We start from the raw sequence: 18,395 nt of genomic DNA, 5'->3' as shown, positions 1-18,395 counted from the left end.
AATAGGATTAGTTAGAAGAAAACAATACTAGAGCACATCATGGTCAAACTGCTCAAAACCAAAGATAACAAGAAAATATTGAAAATGGCCAGAGAATGACATTACATACAGGAAAAGAATGATTCCAATGGCCACACGCTTCTTATCATGAATGTGTACAACTGTCAAAACTCAATGCAATGTGCACCCAATGAATGTATTTATTGTACATAAAAAAGTACAGTAAGAAACTGCTAAGAAATGATAAGAAAAAAATAGAGTACCTGTAATTCGAGAACGTGAATTATATGATCCAATTTTTCTAACATTTTAAAATTTATCTTTCTGTTGTTTTATGCAGAGGTTTCCTGAGTGATATGCCTCAAATGTGTGTGGTTATCTTAAGGAAATGGAAGGCTGGAAATGAGTTTTGTCTTGTTTTTGCTGTTGTTGTTGTTTTACTTTTCTATATTGCTTACATCTCTTTTCATAATAGCCATATATCTTTTTTACTAAATCAATAAATTTTTGAAAAGGAATTGTTCACTGTTAATGAAGAAACAAAAACATGATGGTAGGACACTTTTTTATAAGATTGACAACAAATAGAAGCAAAAAATTATAATCATGAAGTATACTCAAAGAGGGGAAGAGCTTTCACAAAAGGGAAGTATATATAAATAGGTGAAACAGAGTTGTGGAGGAGTCCTGTGCTTTTTCCTTACAGCACTTTCCTTTTCCCCTAAACTCTGTATTCCCAGATAGCAGCTACTCAAGATGTGAAATAAATTCATGCTGACAGGCAAATAAGTACAAAGATTTTCCATCAGTCTGTGTCAAATTTCCTCTTAGCTGAAGCCAAGGAGGTCCAATGCCTTCTTCTAAAGAAGAGGTAGTGATGTTGCAAAACAGGTAATCTGAGAATACAAAATATGGCATGAAATAGGTGCTCAATAGATATAATTTGAGTAAACAAGTGAGTATATGAATGAAGACAGGATAGCTTTCCAGCATCACTTAATTTATGTTCTACCAATTGTTGCACATGGCACACATCTGGTCCACCTTTCAAGCCCTTTAAATTTGTGATGATTATTGACAAGATCAGTTTCTCTAATGATAGGTCCTTATAAAGTATCTCATTATACCATATGTGAGATTTTATATTTCAGTGATATCATGACACTTGTGTGCATACTGAGGGACCTACAACACTATAACCATTAAGCTGGAAATTCTAAATCAGACTCTAGTTTCTCAGCAGTTTCTAAGACTGAATTATAACATCCAACAGTAGAAACTAGGCTCCCATGAAACACATCATGCACTAGGATAGTTTGCCTTTTGAAGTATCTAAACATTCCCTCTTCAGGTTTTACTGTTTTATACATAAAACAGAAATATAAATCTGTGATAGGAAATGTAAAGACTGAAATCTAAGAAATGATGAAAAGTTCAAAGAAATTTTTGGATATTATGTTTATAGTCATGAATATCTAGATATTTAAGTAAATGAGGTGTTTCAACTGCATTTTTTTCCATTTTATCTAGGAACTGGTTATTCTTAAAAGTCCCTGTAGGCATGTATTTGTGAGTTTTCCCAAAATAATCTATTTCTGTGACAATTATTTTTGGCCAAAACTTGAAACAGTTGGTGCTGTTGCCATTAGAAACAAAAAGAATACATAACTCAAGCCGTATCCATTCGATAAAACTGACAAAATGATGGGTCACACTTATGACCCAGGAATCCTCATTTAAGATTCAAAGCTGTGAAGACCAAACCAATTTGAGGCCATAGCCTGGCTACTCTGGGGAACTAATAGTAAATTGTATGGGGTGGATCTACCTCCAAGAGGAAAGAAAAAAGTATGGCTCTGAATTTTCTTAGTATCAAGAGATTTTTAGTTACATAGCTAGAAAGTTAAAAATAAAAACAAAAACTGAGGCCTGGGTCCCATTCTTAAGCTTTCTGGTATGCGGTGTGCCTGGTCATGAGGATTTTTAAAGACTCTTAGATGGTTCTAATATACAGCCAAGTATGGGACACCTGACCTGAGTGCCCTGAAATCTTCCTGTCCCACAGCTGACTTTACTGGCATGAACACAAAGGAAATCTGCTTTTTCTAATAGTTGTATGTAATTTTACCTTTATCCTGAGGTACTTGTTCTGCTAGCAAGAAAGAAAGGCTGACTCAAGTTTGGGGATAAACTGCAAGATTCTATAGGGGCTGGAAAGTAAAAAAGTCAATGAAAAGTTTAAGAAATTATGCTTTTCCTTACAAAGAGCACAAAGCGTCAGCTTGATATGTACATCACTCATATCTGAGCTAAAAAATTTAAACTCTACTATTTTAAATTGCAATACCAAAAAGTATGTTCCTGAAATCGAAATATGCATATGTGTATATGTGATAAATATGTATAAATGATAAATGATAATTATGTATCAGCTAATAGTCCTGTCCTCAAGAAATAACTCTTAGAATTATCCTCAGCTTTTTGAGAGGTAAATTTTCATTTTCCAATTTATATATTGATGTATTTGTATTTAATATAACTGTAATGCACACACATGAAATAAGTTTTGAAGTGACCTAGAACAGTTATATTGCATTTTATCATTATCAAATTTTTCAAACATTCATTTATGTCCAAAGAATAACTTTTAAAATGTAACTATCGCCTAGATTTTTCTTTTTAATTTGTCTGCGCCAGGTTTTTTTGCGGCACACGGGATCTTCTTTGACACGTGCGGGATCTTTTAGTTGCGGCATGTGAACTCTTAGTTGCGGCATGCATGTGAGATCTAGTTCCCTGACCAGGGATTGAACCCCGGCCCCCTGCATTGGGAGCACAGGGTCTTAACCACTGGACCACCAGGGGATTCCCCATCACCTAGATTCAACATACATTTTTACTTAATAAACTTTAGTTTTAGAGCAGTTTTAGGTTCACAGCAAATTGAGCAGAAAGTATAGAGTTCCCATAAACCCTTAAAATAAATCTATCAACAAGCGCCACCAGAGTGGTATGTTTGTTACAACCAATGAAACTACACTGATGCATCACTGTCACCCACTGTCTATATTTCACATTAGAGTTCACTCTTAACATTGTACATTCTTAAAATATTATTTTGTCATGCCATGCATGCACACGTGCACACACACACACACACACAACAAACACAGCAACCTATTTCCCTCACAATCTTTGTAGAGGTAAACAGCATTTTAAGGTTGATGGGTGTCCTTTCACCACATGTTTTCAAAAATTTACTACATCTGTATATGTGTAGTAATATGTATTATGATTTCTTAAGCTTATAGTTGCCTTTCTCAACTGAATGTCTTTAAATTTGGCATAAAGAAAATCCTGTGACACATAATTTTGTAACTTGCTTTTTTCACCTGACATGTTTTCATGATAAACCCATGCTGATAAATGTAAATCTAGTTTATCGATTTACACTGTCATGCAGTATTCAATTCTCTGACTATATCAAGATTTATTGATTTTTCTGCTGATGGATATTTACATTTTTGTGCTTTTTGCATTTATAAACAATACTAAAAATAATAGCTCTTTCTTGTGCATACATATGCTCACGTGTCAGAATTTCACTAGGTTATGTATACCTAAAATGGAATTTTAAGGTTTTAAGGTATTCACATCTTCAGTTTTTCTGGGTATAGATAGGCAAATTGTTCTCCAATGTGATATACCAATTTATGCTCTCATCAACAGTTGGCATTTCTAAACTGTTGGCATTATTAAACTTTTAATTTTGGTCTTTGTGGTAGTTTGAAAAGTGAACCTTATTTTGAATTGTGTATCTCTACAAGATAAGCTGGATTTCTTTACACATGGTTACTAACCATTCAGGTGTCTTCTTCCAAGAACTGCCCTGTTAACTTTTGCTTGTTTTTCAGTTGGGTTTCATATATATATACACACACATATACATATGCATAGTTTTATTGAAGTATAGTTAATTTACAATGTTGTGTTAGTTTCAAGTGTACAGTAAAGTGACTCAGTTATGCATATATATAAATTTCCATTATAGGTTATTACAAAATATAGAGTATACTTCCCGTGCTATACAGCAGGACCTGGTTGTTTATCTATTTTATATATAGTAATGTGTATCTGTTAATCCAAAACTCCTAATTTATCCCTCCCGCCCCAGCACACATCCCCCACTATACCCTTTGGTACCCATAAAGAAGATGCGGTGCGTATACACAATGGAATATTACTCAGCCATAGAAAAGAATGAAATAATGTCATTAGCAGTAACACGGATGGACCTAGAGATGATCATACTAAGAGAAGTACGTCAGAAAGAGAGAGACAAATACTATATGATATCACTTATATTTGGAATCTAAAACACAATACAAATGAACTTATTTATAAAACAGAAAGAGACTCACAGACATTCAGCTGAGCTTTAAATCTTTTTCACATTGATTGTGGGAGTGCAGGACTTTATGTATTTTGACTACTAATCTTTTGTCTGCTGCAAGTGTTTCAAATGTCTTTCCTGGTTGATAGCTTTTTTTTTACTTGGTTTATGGTGTCTTATGCCACAAAAATTTCAATTTTAATATGTCACATATATCAATCTTTTCCTCTACAGTTTCTTCTCTTTGTGGTTGCATCTAGATTTATTTCCATGAGGTAGAAAGGTATTTATTTGGTAAAAATGACTGTAAACATTTTGAAGTTCTTAACAAAATGGTTAAATTATTTTCCAAAATCGTTGAAGAGTTAATACGCCTATCATCAGTGCAAGTGAATAACTGAGTTACTATGTTCTTGTGAGGGTTAAACTTATGTGTCAACTTGGCTAGGCCAGGGCACCCAGATAGTTGGCCAAACACATGTGGATGTTACCGGGAAGGTATTTTTTACATGCGATTAACATTTAAATCAGTAGGCTCTCAGTAAGTAGATTACTTTCCATAATGTGGGTGGACATCATCCAGTTACAGGTCTTAAGAAGGAGATGGGCCCCTCCCAAGGAAGAGGAGATACTCCCAGCAGACAGTCTTCAGTCTCCAGCTGCAATGTCAGCTCTTCCCCAGGTCCCCAGCCTGCCCACCCATCCTGCAGACTTTGGACTTGACAGCCTCCACCATCACATTGAACCAGTTCCTTAAAATACATCTTTCTCTATACACACGTCTTATCGGCCTGTGTCGCCCGAGAACTCTGGCTAATGCACTTCTTTACACAAGTTTTATTTTTCATGTAAATAAGAGACATATATGTCCCAGTGTCATTCACAGTTAATATGGGTTGTCGGGTTTTCTGATTCCAGGCTTCTATTAGGATAATTTTTATTTATTTATTTATTTATTTCAAATGTAGTAGTCTGTCCTTCTGCTCCTTTTATCACCATATTTGTCTTTGCCTTGACTTGGTTGGCATTTCATTTGGATGGACATCTTGTGATACTATGTCCCTATTTATAGTTTTTGTACTTGGGAAGTTTATTTCCACCTATCAAATCTACTTATATTACTCTGAATTATCTTTTCTTTTTTCTTTTTTTTTTTTTTTTTTTGCTTTTTAAAGTATTGCTCTGAATCATCAAATCATTTGGCATATGCAATCAATTTGCTGGAGTACATTTATGTTTTCTTATTTTCCAGCAATCGAATGGTGATGTTTAAATAAAATAGTACCTTATGAAGCAAAAAACAATTTCTAATTACTTAATTTAAACTGGTTGAATATTGTTTAAGGAGAAATTTGTACATCAGTAAAGACAGTAATACATTTACTTTCAAATGTAGGAAATGTTTCCAAAAAAGTATTTTAAAAAGTGACTTCTGTAACATTTAGTATATGGCTATAACTACAAGAAGGTGTACAACAGAATCATTTCCTGATCTATGTAAACTACTCTACTTGAATTTGATACTTTCTTTAAAATATAGTTTGAAAAGCATAAGGAACTTTCAGTAAACAATCTCAGGGACTGAAAATGGGAAACCTGCCATTGTTTCAGCTTCCACAGTAACCACACCAGCCTTATTCACATTCTACACCAATAGCCAAATGCCATTCAGGAGACAAAATAATTGCTGATAGCAACAGAAATATTTTTAAATTCCCCTCTTCTTTTTACTCACATCTGTTCGGTGTTTGGATGAATTTTTATCTTGTTTTAGAACATGTGCTTAACTGTGTATTAAGTAGCTGGGATCTGTGTGTGTGAATGAGCTGAGAACAGCTGACACGGAGTGAATCACAGGACTGAAACATAATACAGCCCCAGTGACCCACGATGGTCTTTGCCTTGAGGGATCAAGTGTAAGAGAATTCTTTATTAGTTTTCCAAACATAAACAGTCCACATATTTGTGTGCCTTATCATTTTTGAATCGCGATGTTATTCTTAGAAATACATGCTGGCATTAAAAATAGGTACTTAATTCCTAAGCACAGGGCTTGATTGTATAAGAGTGAAAACTGCCTTTTGATTTTACTGTTTACAAGAACCAAATTTCCTAGGTGGGAAGAATAACAATTGAGAAATAAGCTGCTTTTTACTGTTGTCTTCATGAAGTAGTCACTATAACTGATGCCCAGAAAATCTTAAAGTCCTCAGAAAACACAAACATTTAAGAGAAAAGAGCTCCTCCATAACTGTAACCCTAAGCAAATTTCTTTCTCTGAAGGAAAGAAACTTCTCTCTCTGAAAATCAGTTCCTCCTTTAAGGACCCTGGATAGACTCAGTCTCCCCTAGTCTACTCCCCCACGGACAATGTCCTTTGCAGCTCTTAGCAGGGACCCCTCCCGAATCACAAGTTCACACCACCAGCCTGGTGTGTGCCAGCATCTGCTGTCTTTCTCCAGGAGAAAAGCTCTTATGAACTTGAGTGAGGGCATTAGACTCTTAAAGCTACAGAGTGCTGAATACTTTTTAAAGAAATTCCCTATAGAGCGTGTCATTTCACAAGGATAGATTCAGTTATTATTTTGTCTTTTCTTTCTTTCTTTTTTTTTTTTCAGATAAAAAATTGAAGCCAAGGGTGGTTTCTCAACCACGGGTCTCACAGCTCTGGGTTGTCCTTGGCTCCAATTTCCTTCACACTCCAAACCCAACCCACAAGCAAGTCTTGCCAGCCTGCCTTCAGAATGTACCCCAAATGCATCCACTTCCACCATTACCACCCTAGTTCAAGTGGCGACTCTCTCCAGCACAACTGCCTCAGCCTCTAATTGGGTGCATCCCCACCTTGTCACCACCTAGTGTCCACACAGCAGCCAGAGATCTTTCTAAAGAGTGAATCAGATCCCCGGTCTCCTCCGTTTACAAATCTTCCAGGACTTCCCATGACCTTCAAGGTTTTTGGTGGCTTGGCCCTGCTTGTCTCTCTTACTTCATCTTCCTCAACCTTCTCCCTAATTCATGGGACTCTAGCCAAATTGGCTTTCCTTCTGTGCTTCAAACGTGCTCAGCTTTTTCCTGGCTCAGGGTCTTTGCTCCTACTGCAGCTTGTTTGGGGGTTTCTTCCCTGCTCCAGACCTCTCCATGGTGGCGTCTTCATGAACAGTGATGTCTCAGCTCAAGTAAGACAAAAGCAAAGCAGTTCCTCCACCATCCCTCTATCAGACCGTCCTATTTATCTCTTCCAACACTATACTTGAAATTATTCAATGTATTCATGTATGTGTTTATTTGATCACTCCCTCTATGTGTTACCAATTGCTGCATGATAAATTACCCCAAACTTAGCACATTTAAAACAGTGACAAACATTTTATATCTCACACCATTTTTATGAGTTAGGAATTTGGGGATGGCTTCACTGGGTGGCTCCAAGTCTCACGTGAGGTTGCAGTTGGATGTCAGCCAGGCTGCAGTCCTCTGAAGGCCTGACTCAGGCTAGAAAAACTGATTTCAAGGCAGCTGACACACATGACTGGCAGGTTTTTGCTGGCTACCAGGAGGAGGTTCCAGTTCCTGTATGGATTCCTCCCTAGGGCTGCTGGGGTGTCTATACAGTATGGCAGATGGGCTGTCTGAGCGCAAATGATCCAAGAGAGAGCGAGCCAGAAACCACAGTGTGTCTTAGGACTTAGACTGAGAGGTAACACACAGTGGTCCGGCAATATCCTATGATTACACAGGTCACCCCTATCCCGTGTGAGAACTGGACAAGGGCCTGAATACCAGGAGGCAAAAGTCACTGGAGGTTCATCTGGAGAATGGCTGCCACAACCTGGATGTCACGGACTCTGTCCCATTCAACAGCATCCCTGTGACTAGGAAAGCACCTGATACCCAACGAATGTCTGATTAGCAGTAGAGAAACTGAGGAGGGCAGACTTGTGTCTCAGTTTCTGAGTTTGGGCCCATGCACGTGGGTGTGTAAAACAAAAATCCTAACTGGAAGATAAGGTGCTGGGTTCCTTCCAACTCTGTCCCTACTTGGTCATGTGACCTTGGATAAATCACCTAACCTCCATCATCTTTAATAGCTTTATCTATGAACTAGAAATAATATCTATGCTGACACATTCATGTATTTGTCGTAAACAGTAGGTAATAGAAACAATTCAGCTGGAGTTCAGGAAACCGGCCCTACATTCAACTCTTGTGGTTTTTTAATTATGTTACATTGGTCCCAACCTCTATTCCCTCTGTGATACAACAAATAGGTTAAATTACATCATCTATAATGGTCTCCCAACCCTCAGATTCTACAGTTTTTATGGCTAAAGCCACAATGACATGTTAATTTGGAGGCACTTTAAGAACCAGTATTGTGTGGTTTAGCTAAGGAACACTATTATTATTGCCAAAAAAGCCAAAGTATAAGCATGCTGTCTCTGAAGAAGTTCTTCTGACGGAGGAGGTAGGGCCGGCTGGTATGGGAATGGGGCACACACAGTTAGAAAGGGCCTGAGGACCATTGGAGGTGAGATTGGCCATTACTCACAAACATGACTTCTATTCTGCAGCTGCTATCACTACTCAGGCCCTGGTTCAGCTGCTAAAACCTTGTCTTTGGCCTCTGTGGTTCCTGACTTGAGGGCCTGGAGGGTTCAAGAAAGTGTGAGGAAAGCTTTTGCACCAGGGCCCAAGAGGGCACCCTTGTACCTTTCTCGAAATGAAGGGGAAACAGGCATAACTACAGGTCAGCCTTGATACACAGTATTGTGTGTCCTATAAGTGCACACTTTTATTCAGAAATTCCCTGCATATACTCACAGATGTCCGCCAAGAACAAACGTGCCCCTTAAAATTGTAAGGCATTTTCTAGCAGCCACCAAATCACTAAATGCTAAGACTCCTAGGCCACAGGATTTCATGAAAGTCCTCACTGCTTTTGTTTTTAAATTGTTGACCAGAAGTCAGCGGGAAGCGAGGCAGTAACACCGACCATATTGGCACTGCAGTCATGTTTGTTTCCTCAATACCATTTTGAAAACTAAGACTTGTAGGTTTTATTAAAGAAAACAATTTGTTGATTTGGCATGGAGATATGTTTAACTTTTTGATCTCTCTCTGATTGCTTTTCTTACCAAAAACAGCTTCAATTTGAAGTATTCATAACCCGTTCAATCCTCATAGTAGACAATACAATTACCAGCCTGTGTGTTTGTGTGTGTGCATGCTTGTATGTATGCGTGTGTATATACACATTGGTTTTGGTTTATATTGTGACAGAAAGAGAAATGCCTGAAGGAATTTTAATGTTTGCATCTTATAAGAATACCACATTTCCCATGCTTCTAAGAACTCAGAAACGTCTTCCATTTGTGTTTAGAATAAAATCTAGGATGTAAAATTCTGAAGGATGTTGTAACTGATATAGCTGAACAAACATCTGTAGGGCAAGACCAAGTGTCATTGATTTGGTTGTGGAACTGAACCATTTAAAGTCAAGTATGAAGGTCTTAGTGGCTTATTTGCCAGCATTCTTATCAGCTAGTCAGTTTGTAATAAGCTTAACACGTCCAAGCACATTAGCACAGCTCTGAGCCTAGGACCCGAAAGAAAACATTGGGATTCAAAGCCATACGAAACAATGCTACCAATTGCACCGCATTACACGGCCTAAGTGTTTGATGCTTAATCCCTCAAAGCCACCTTGAACCACACACTGCAGCCATCAAGAGTGTAGAATGAAAAAATCCGAGGGATTAAGGAGTCATTGCCGTGAGAGGGAAACACATTTTCTCAGCTGTTCTGGTTTCAGTGAAGAGGGTTTTCCCTAAACCCTCCTGCCCTCTTCCCTTTCCTTCACTCCCTTTTCCCCCAGGGGGAAGGAGAGTAATTTATCAGGTTGGGAATTTAAAATAAATTTGGCAGGCAGAGCTCAGTCCCACAGACTATGGGAGAGAGGTCCCTTGATGCTTCCATCCTACCTGGCGGGTCTCACAGCTGGGAGACCCACCTGGCTTCAGCATTGCAAAGAGGGTGGGTAAGTCTCTCTGAGGGACAGTTAATGGGACCATTTCTCTCTCATAATGTACAAGCTTTAACTTTGCCAATATTTTGGGTTTCCACCTGTCAATCTTTACCTTCCTTCCCAAGATTCCAACAGTTTCTAACAAACCACTGAAGAACCTAATTAACAGAAATGTCCTGGCAAGTTTCCACGCGCTTTCACATCCCCTACACCAAGCCCATACTTGTCACTGTGGACCAGGTTTGAAATGTATGTGCTACAAAAGTACTTAAGGTTAAGACCAAAAATGGCCCTGACACCACATTAGATGGAAGAAGTAATGGAAACGTTTTTATATTTTAAACATTGCAATAAGTTCTATGGAGGTCAATTTTTGTGCATATTCATGAGTATTTCTATTGGCTTTTTTTATTTGTATTTTTTTTTTTTTTTTTTTTTTTTTTTGCGGTAGGCGGGCCTCTCACTGCTGTGGCCTCTCCCCCTGCGGAGCACAGGCTCCGGACGCGCAGGCCCAGCGGCCATGGCTCACGGGCCCAGCCGCTCCGCGGCATGTGGGATCCTCCCAGACCGGGGCACGAACCCGCGTCCCCTGCATCGGCAGGCGGACTCTCAACCACTGCGCCACCAGGGAAGCCCTTTATTTATTTTTTTTAACCTTACATCTCAATTCTTACCTGTTGGCTTTTATAAAAGATTTTTTATGTTTTAATTAGCTCTCTCCCTATCAACCACAGTAACTTTGGTATCAAATATTTAGCTCTTTTCTATAATTACTTGATTTTAGGTTGTTAAATGGAACCTTAGAAAAGAGGACATAATTATATTTAGCCCAAGAACCAATTCAGGGGGAAAAAGTATCTATAGTCAGCCAAATACTCGTTTTATGATCAGCGAAGGCATTATCAGAGCTATGCATTATTCGTTTTATCCAGTCTCCCATGGAGGGAGGGAGCCTGTCAGTGTTCCTTCCCCGTCTGTGCTTCTTTCACGTCTTCGCTCCTCGCTTTGAGATCATGGTCAAAAGTTCCACTTGCCCAGTGAGGGCCACTGTGAGGGACTCCCCCACCCCCTGCATTGGGCAGAAGTCAGCCCAGGTTACTCACATCTCTGAGAGCTTCCTCAATTCGAGTACACACGCAAGTCCATGAGAATGCCACAGTGTGACCTGAACCCTTCTGTCTTCTGTCCCTGTGATTAGACTGCTACCTTCACCTTGAAGCTTGGAGAATCCCATACACCTCTTTGAGGGTGGATGCTCCTGGTATGACCTTGAAACTACAGAAATCCCTTATTTTCTACTACAGAAAGATGTTATGTCACTAGCCACTTAAGTGTTTCTATGAAGGTCTACATTTATTAAGTTTACATTTTTAGCCTATACTCGTCCACAGGCTAGTTAGAAGTGTGCAATCTTTTTTAGTACCTATACGTCTTGGATCCCTCTGTGTGTGTGTGTGTGTGTGTGTGTGTGTAATAGGTGTGAGCTGGGGATGCTCTAATTCATGCTTAGCTTGAATTCCTATATCAGAGACTGTTCAGCTTCTCCCATAACCCACCTGGGCGCCTGCTCCCCGCTTCACCCACCTGGGCGTCTAAATGTACTTTCTCAGGCTTTACTTGAGAATCACGAGACATCATTTCCTTTCAAAGCACTCCTGGTTTTGAGATCCTCAGATAACAACAGCTCTCTTGTCCTACGTTTTCAGGATATAACAAGGAAGGGTGATCTATTACTTTGTTAAATAGGCTTCCTCTGAAACTACTTAAGGATTCTGAAATTACAGCAGAGGAAAGCCTTGTCATGACTTGCTTCACAGGGGAATGAGCCGGATGTGGCAGGTCCCAGCATGAATGGAATGGAGGGGAAATGGACAAACGGAAGACGCTCTCTGGATTCAGCAGGGAAAGTCGAAAGGAGGTGATGGAGACCCTTTGTCAGCATTAAACGACTTTTAATTTACTTGGACTCTAATGAAAAACACGAAAGCAGTTCTCCATTTGGTTCACCATGCCAAGATTTTCATTTCCTTCATGATTATTATTTGTTCTGAAGGGAGTATTAAAACAACATTATAGGAATTCCTAAACATGAAGAACCCTGTCTCCCATTATCCTCACATACTGGCACTCCATCCGTTCTCTTCCACCCTCAGACCAGATCCAGTGCCCATTTAAAGCTCTCTGTGTTTGCTTTCACAGATTTAGCCCAGCAGAGCTTAGATGCTTTACCCTCTATTGCATGCCCGGCATCTAGTGTAGAGCGTGGCACATAGTAGGTATTCACTACATGTTTTTGAATAAAAAACTGATGAATGAATACATATTCCTCTTAATTATTCATCCTTGAAACCCGCACATCTTCCTGTCTCCCCAGTTTACAGCTAAGAAACGACAGCATTTAAACCATTAAATTGATTTTCATTCTCTCTAAGCCTTCACCTGCTCATGCAGGAGATCCTGGGCCCTAAAAAGTTCCCCTTAAATATTTAGATTCCCAAGATTCTCCCTGGGTCCTGCTGGTCCAAAGGGCAGTTTTCTGTCGATCATACCAGCCCCAAGGCTCTTAATGCCACCCGGATGGAGAACAGTAGTCTCTTCCGCCCTCTCCCGCCTCCCCTCTTTGCCCACAACAAGACCACTTGGACTCTGCAAAGCACAAAGATTAAGGGGCACACAGCCCACCTCCTCCCCAGTGTAAATTCGTGTTGGCAGAGACCAGTCAACTGATGAGGCAAACAGTAAGAGTCAATCAATGCAAACAGATTCTAAAAGGCAAGTGGTGTCTTCTTCCCCCTGCAGCTTTTACACATTTGTGTTTAGGAAACCGGTTCACCCAGCAGGCTGTTCTTGAGAGGGACATGGCATGTTGGAGGTTTTGGTTGTCCTTTTTTCCTATCGCTGTATTTAACCATAAACTGTGGGGATTTCTTTTTCAGTCCCTTCTTATCTCTGGAAGATCCCGTAGCTTCCTGGTCCCTTTCAGATATTAGAAGAGTATCATTCAATCCTTCTCATTTTAAGCTCTGCTCTCATATGTTTCCTTCCCCGAAGTTCAGCCTTGATCTTTAACCTGTGTGACCCCTGGTTCCTAAGAGGCATGGTCTGCTCTTTTCCTCCTCCCATCCTCTTCCTATGAGCCGTCATGTAGGAAGAAGAAATAGAAAAGTGGGAGGGGTCTGGCACAGCTGGCTGCCTGTTGATGGGAGAAGATAACCATCCAATGGACTCCTTGGGGTCTCCACCAATACAATGGCCTCTGAGTAGAGGTTGTGTGTGATTTTTCAGGGGCTGTTCAGCTTCTCCTTGACTGAGGATCCCTTCAGGGAGGGGCAACCACATCCAAGGACCGCTGTCTCCAAACACCTCTTGGAGCGGGGCATCCTTTCATCCTCCTCAGACTGCTGCCTGAAGACCTGCGTATCTTCTCTGACTATACGTACATCCTTGCAGAGCCTCAGGGTCCTTTGTGGGTCCTCTGATGGATCGGGAGCCCGTCTCCATTTTCTTCCGGCATATCCAAAACCAGGGTTGCCACACGCTGCTCTGGTGGGACTTTTGCCTGATGAAACCACAGGTGAGAAGTAGCTGTAGGCTCCATGCTCACATCTGGCCCCCTAACTTTGGAAAACACACATCTACATCTCCTAAGATCCCCTCACCTTCTGTCCCAGAGGTCATGCCAGAATGGCGCTGCCAGCTTTGCAGCTCAATAAGCGTTTAGACAAGAATGAGGTGCTTGGGGTCCCCTTCTTGCAGTTCAACCTCTGTCCCTCTGTCCTTCTTGAAAGGAGAACTCGCTGTCTGTGAAAATGCTGCTCCCCCTCTCATGTCTCAAGGAGACCATGACCCAGAGGGAGACACAGACATGTAGGTGGGATTTATGGGACTCGATCTGACCCCTTTCCACTGACCTCAGTGGAAAGACAGTGGAGGTCATGTGTCACCTCCAGGTCTCGGCTCGCAGACTTAGTAGAGAATGGACTTGAGGACACGGGGAGGGGGAAGGGTAAGCTGTGACAAAGTGAGAGAGTGGCATGGACATATATACACTACCAAACATAAGGTAGATAGCTAGTGGGAATCAGCTGCATAGCACAGGGAGATCAGCTTGGTGCTTTGTGACCTCCTAGAGGGGTAGGATAGGGAGGGTGGGAGGGAGATGCAAGAGGGAGGAGATATGGGGATATATGTATATGTATAGCTGATTCACTTTGTTATAAAGCAGAAACTCACACACCATTGTAAAGCAGTTATAGTCCAATAAAGATGTTAAAAAAAAAAAAAAGATGCTGGTGGTTCCTTGCTTTCTCTTCCTCATTCTGTCAGTTCAGTGCAGAGGACTGTTATGTCTGGAGAGATGGTCAGAGCACAGCATGCAAGGAGCTTTGGTTCCTAAACATCTGCACAGAGGAAAGCCACCCTCTGACCAAGAGCACTCACATAGATTTCGTGTGTGATGCCGACCCCACATCCTGTTACAGTACCCCAAACTACCCAGCCTAACATCGAATGTGTCTGTGAGAGAAGGCAAAGAATTTTGAGGTGTTCACTGGAGCTGACACAGCCAGTTCTGCCACCCGTAAATGAGGTCTAGAGATACCTTGATCCCATCGTTGAGGATTTTCTTTAAAATATGGATCATGAGCTGGCTTCCTTTTACTCAGCTTTGAGCCTTAATCTTTATCATCATTGTAGTCATTATCACCATCCTCATAGCTGAACTCTATGGGCCAGAAACTGCTGATTCTCTTATAGGTATTAGCTCATTTAATCCTCACACCAACCACATTTCACAGATGAAGAAATTAAAGCACAAAGTTAACAGAATCCACTGAAGGTTATATACCAGGAGGTGAGGCAACGAGGATGCAAACCCAGGCTCTCTTGCTCTAAAGCCCAAGGTTTTCATAAATGAAGTACACAGCCTCCAATTTCAAAGTGTTGTCCCTGGTTCCAGGGCTTTGAGAAAAGTCTATTCAACATCTTCTTCTATGCACATTTTATGTGGTGATATGACTCCTGTTTCCCCAGACCTCACAGCGGGAGTATACACCCTGAAGATGCTGTGGAGAGATGAATTTTGTCCCATTTAGTTCAGGAGCCACATGTTTCCAAACAGCCATCATACTCCTCTCTCTCCACTAATCCCATCTGCGCTGGCCACAGCTGGAGTCCCTGTGATGGGTGTGATTCTGGCCTCACTTCTACACAAACCATCGTTGCTCTGAATAGGAAAAATGGTCCTTCTCTTGACATGATTAAAACTCCCCACACAGAATAGGAAATTTTTACCTTCTTTATATCACACTCCTACACACACACACACACACACACACACACATTGTTCAGCTCATTCTTTGACTCATTTTAGTTTTCAGTTTTAGTCCAAATTTGGTGCGAGTGCTTGGGAGCGGGAGAAAAAAGGCTATAGAAGAAGTTGTGTTTGAAGAAAACACCAAATGGTAGTTGTTAAATATTGTGCTCAGAATAGAGCCCACCATCACCCCAGCCCTTGCCCTTCCACCTCCATCCCCTCCTTCCTGAATTTTCATCAGTGTCTCTACACAAAGCTTGTGTATCACGACTCTCATGTTTGTCTGGTAAACTTCCCAATGGCAACTGCAACCCCTCCACCTCCCCTTCTCCATATTTAGTGTGAGGCTTGGGGATTGGGATCAACCATGAAGACCTGTGTTCAACTATTTCCTCTCTGGGAAAGCTGCTCAAGTTCTCATGGAAATGAAGTCCTCATCAGCACCCACCTTTGAAAATCCATCCAAACTTGAAGAATATTCATTGATCAACCTTAATTCAGAACAGCTATACCACTGAATTCCCTACTCAGGGGACATGGGTGGGATTTTTAACCTTAAAGGAAGCACCATGTTCTTCTCTTTCTCATAACATTATTTCATGCTAATCTTCTATGCTCCAACCTTGTCTTTCTAGTTTTTATTTTAATAGTTGCATGAGATTACATTACACAAATAAAAAAGTAATTTATATAACTATTCTTTAGTTGATGAAAATTTAGGATTTATTTCTGTCCAGATTCAGCTTATTTTCACTAAGGAAAAATTACTACCATGGTATCTTCATAAAGACAAATTATTGAAATATAATTAATCCTAGCTCTCTAGAAAAAAAACTACCTCTATGAAGTAATGATTTCCTGCAGTATCTCAGAGTATCAGCTAACAGCTTCCAGGCCCTATAACCAGGTCTGTAAAACTAGGTGTGTTATGTTAAAAGTTACCTACTTGTTAATAATGAACTTATTAACAAGAATTTTCCAAGCTTTGTTCACTTGGAAATTCAGGACCCATGAAAAATCTAAGTGTGGAAATTGCTTAATAATCCAAGTATTCATAGAATTTCACAATGGTTTTTGATGTTGGATTATTAACCTTGAGTTTGAGAGAGAGAAGTTCTGATGATGGCTTTCCTACTCTATTGCCATCACCACCTAAGGGTGTTGACCTTCTCCCCTACCCCACTGCTGAGGTTTTGGGGTTGAATGACCAAGTAAGGCATTCAAAGGCACAAGGCCCCTGGGTCCAAGGCTGGAGCCTGAAAGGAGAAGCTGAATCATCCATGGATCACAGTTTGGGAACGGTGCTCCATGGGTCCAAAAGTGACAGTGGGGAAAGCAAGGCTGAGGACCACACCCCAGGAGAGAGAGGGAGAAAGCAGAAGAACATGGAACCATGAAATGGGGTAAGAATTCCAAAGAATGGGGTGCTAGTCAGGACAGGACGTTCAGAACCGGTATGAGAAGTTGATTGATTGATTGCTTTTTATTGGTGACTATTTTTATTAAACTCCACTATGGAAGAGAAACCTGGGGAGAGCTGTTTGTGGGCCCCATCAGGTGTCCCTATGCTGAGGCAAGCAGGTCCGGCAGCTGAGGCTTCTAGAGCAGAGACTCTTAGAAGCACATGGGCTTTCAGTTTCCCTCTGCTTCAGATACTGCCTGGCAGCCGCAGGTTCCCAGTTCTTGTCCAGATGAGTTTGTTCCTGCCATGCTCTCAGACAGAAATCTGGGTCTCCGGGCCAGGCCGCTTTGAAGTGAGGTCCCCGAGTGGTTTTGGAACAGGTTGTCTACCTCCGCTGAACTGACGGTCCATTGCTGTGAAGTCACCTCTGCCTCCGCCCGCAGCTGGGTCTTTTCCTGCCACACTTTATTAGGAAGGGGAAACAGACTCTATGTACAGGACACATCGGTGTCAGGGGTGAGGGGCTCACTGGAATTTCTACAAGGAGGCCCATGGCTGGAAGAAGTGCTCTTGCCCCCCTGGTGCCTGGAGAAGGGCCAGGTGCAACCCACTACTCAATTCCTTCTTGCTTGTCTTTGATGGCCGGCCGGATGCGCTCTTCCAGCAGGGAGAGCTCACAGAAGAGGTCTGTGATGGCATGGGTGAAGGCTGGCATCCAGTGTGGTTAGCACATGGATGAGGGTCTTGTGCTGCAAGGCATGGGGGCCTTTGTAGCCAGCAAACAGCACCTGGGGGGCCTTCAGCAGCTGCGATCTGATGATGTTTCCTAGCACGTGGTCTTCCTTGTTGGAGGTGAACAAACAGGCGTCGGGTGCCTGATCTTCTTCTCATCCTTGAAGAGCAAGAATGACTAGAAGGTGGGAGAGGCATTCATCTTACCATCTTAGCAGCCTCAGAAGCTGCAGCTGCCGCCGCCACCACGAGAAGTAGACTTGAAGCATCTTAATCAGGACCATAGCCTGGTGCTCGGTTAGCAAGTGTAATTACAGGTGAGTGATGATCTATTTACATAACAACCTGAAAGTAATATAAGATCTCAAAAGTGCTTCCAAATTATCCAAAATAGTTCATCCAATCGAGGATGCTAGTTTGTGTAACATGTGTCTGAATGCTTTAAATGAAATTTTAATATGAGCAAAATGTAAAAGCTAAATATAAAAACAAAAACAAAAGAATATGTGGAAGACTACTTGTACAA

The 18,395-nt window shown here is 41.1% G+C and overlaps 1 pseudogene across 1 annotated transcript; it reads right to left on the bottom strand.

Moving 5' to 3' along the window:
* Positions 1-17,382: 17,382 nt before the first annotated feature.
* On the bottom strand, positions 17,383-18,071 carry LOC309811122 (DNA-directed RNA polymerase II subunit RPB11-like; annotated as a pseudogene). Its single transcript has one exon. The product of its transcript is annotated as a DNA-directed RNA polymerase II subunit RPB11-like (transcript).
* Between the last annotated feature and the right edge of the window lie 324 nt (positions 18,072-18,395).

This window comes from Mesoplodon mirus (assembly GCF_964341445.2).
Source record: "Mesoplodon mirus genome assembly, chromosome: 10".
NCBI classification, from domain to species: domain Eukaryota; kingdom Metazoa; phylum Chordata; class Mammalia; order Artiodactyla; family Ziphiidae; genus Mesoplodon; species Mesoplodon mirus.
The sequence above is the reverse complement of the archived record's forward strand: the minus strand, read 5'-3'. Positions and strand labels throughout refer to the sequence as shown.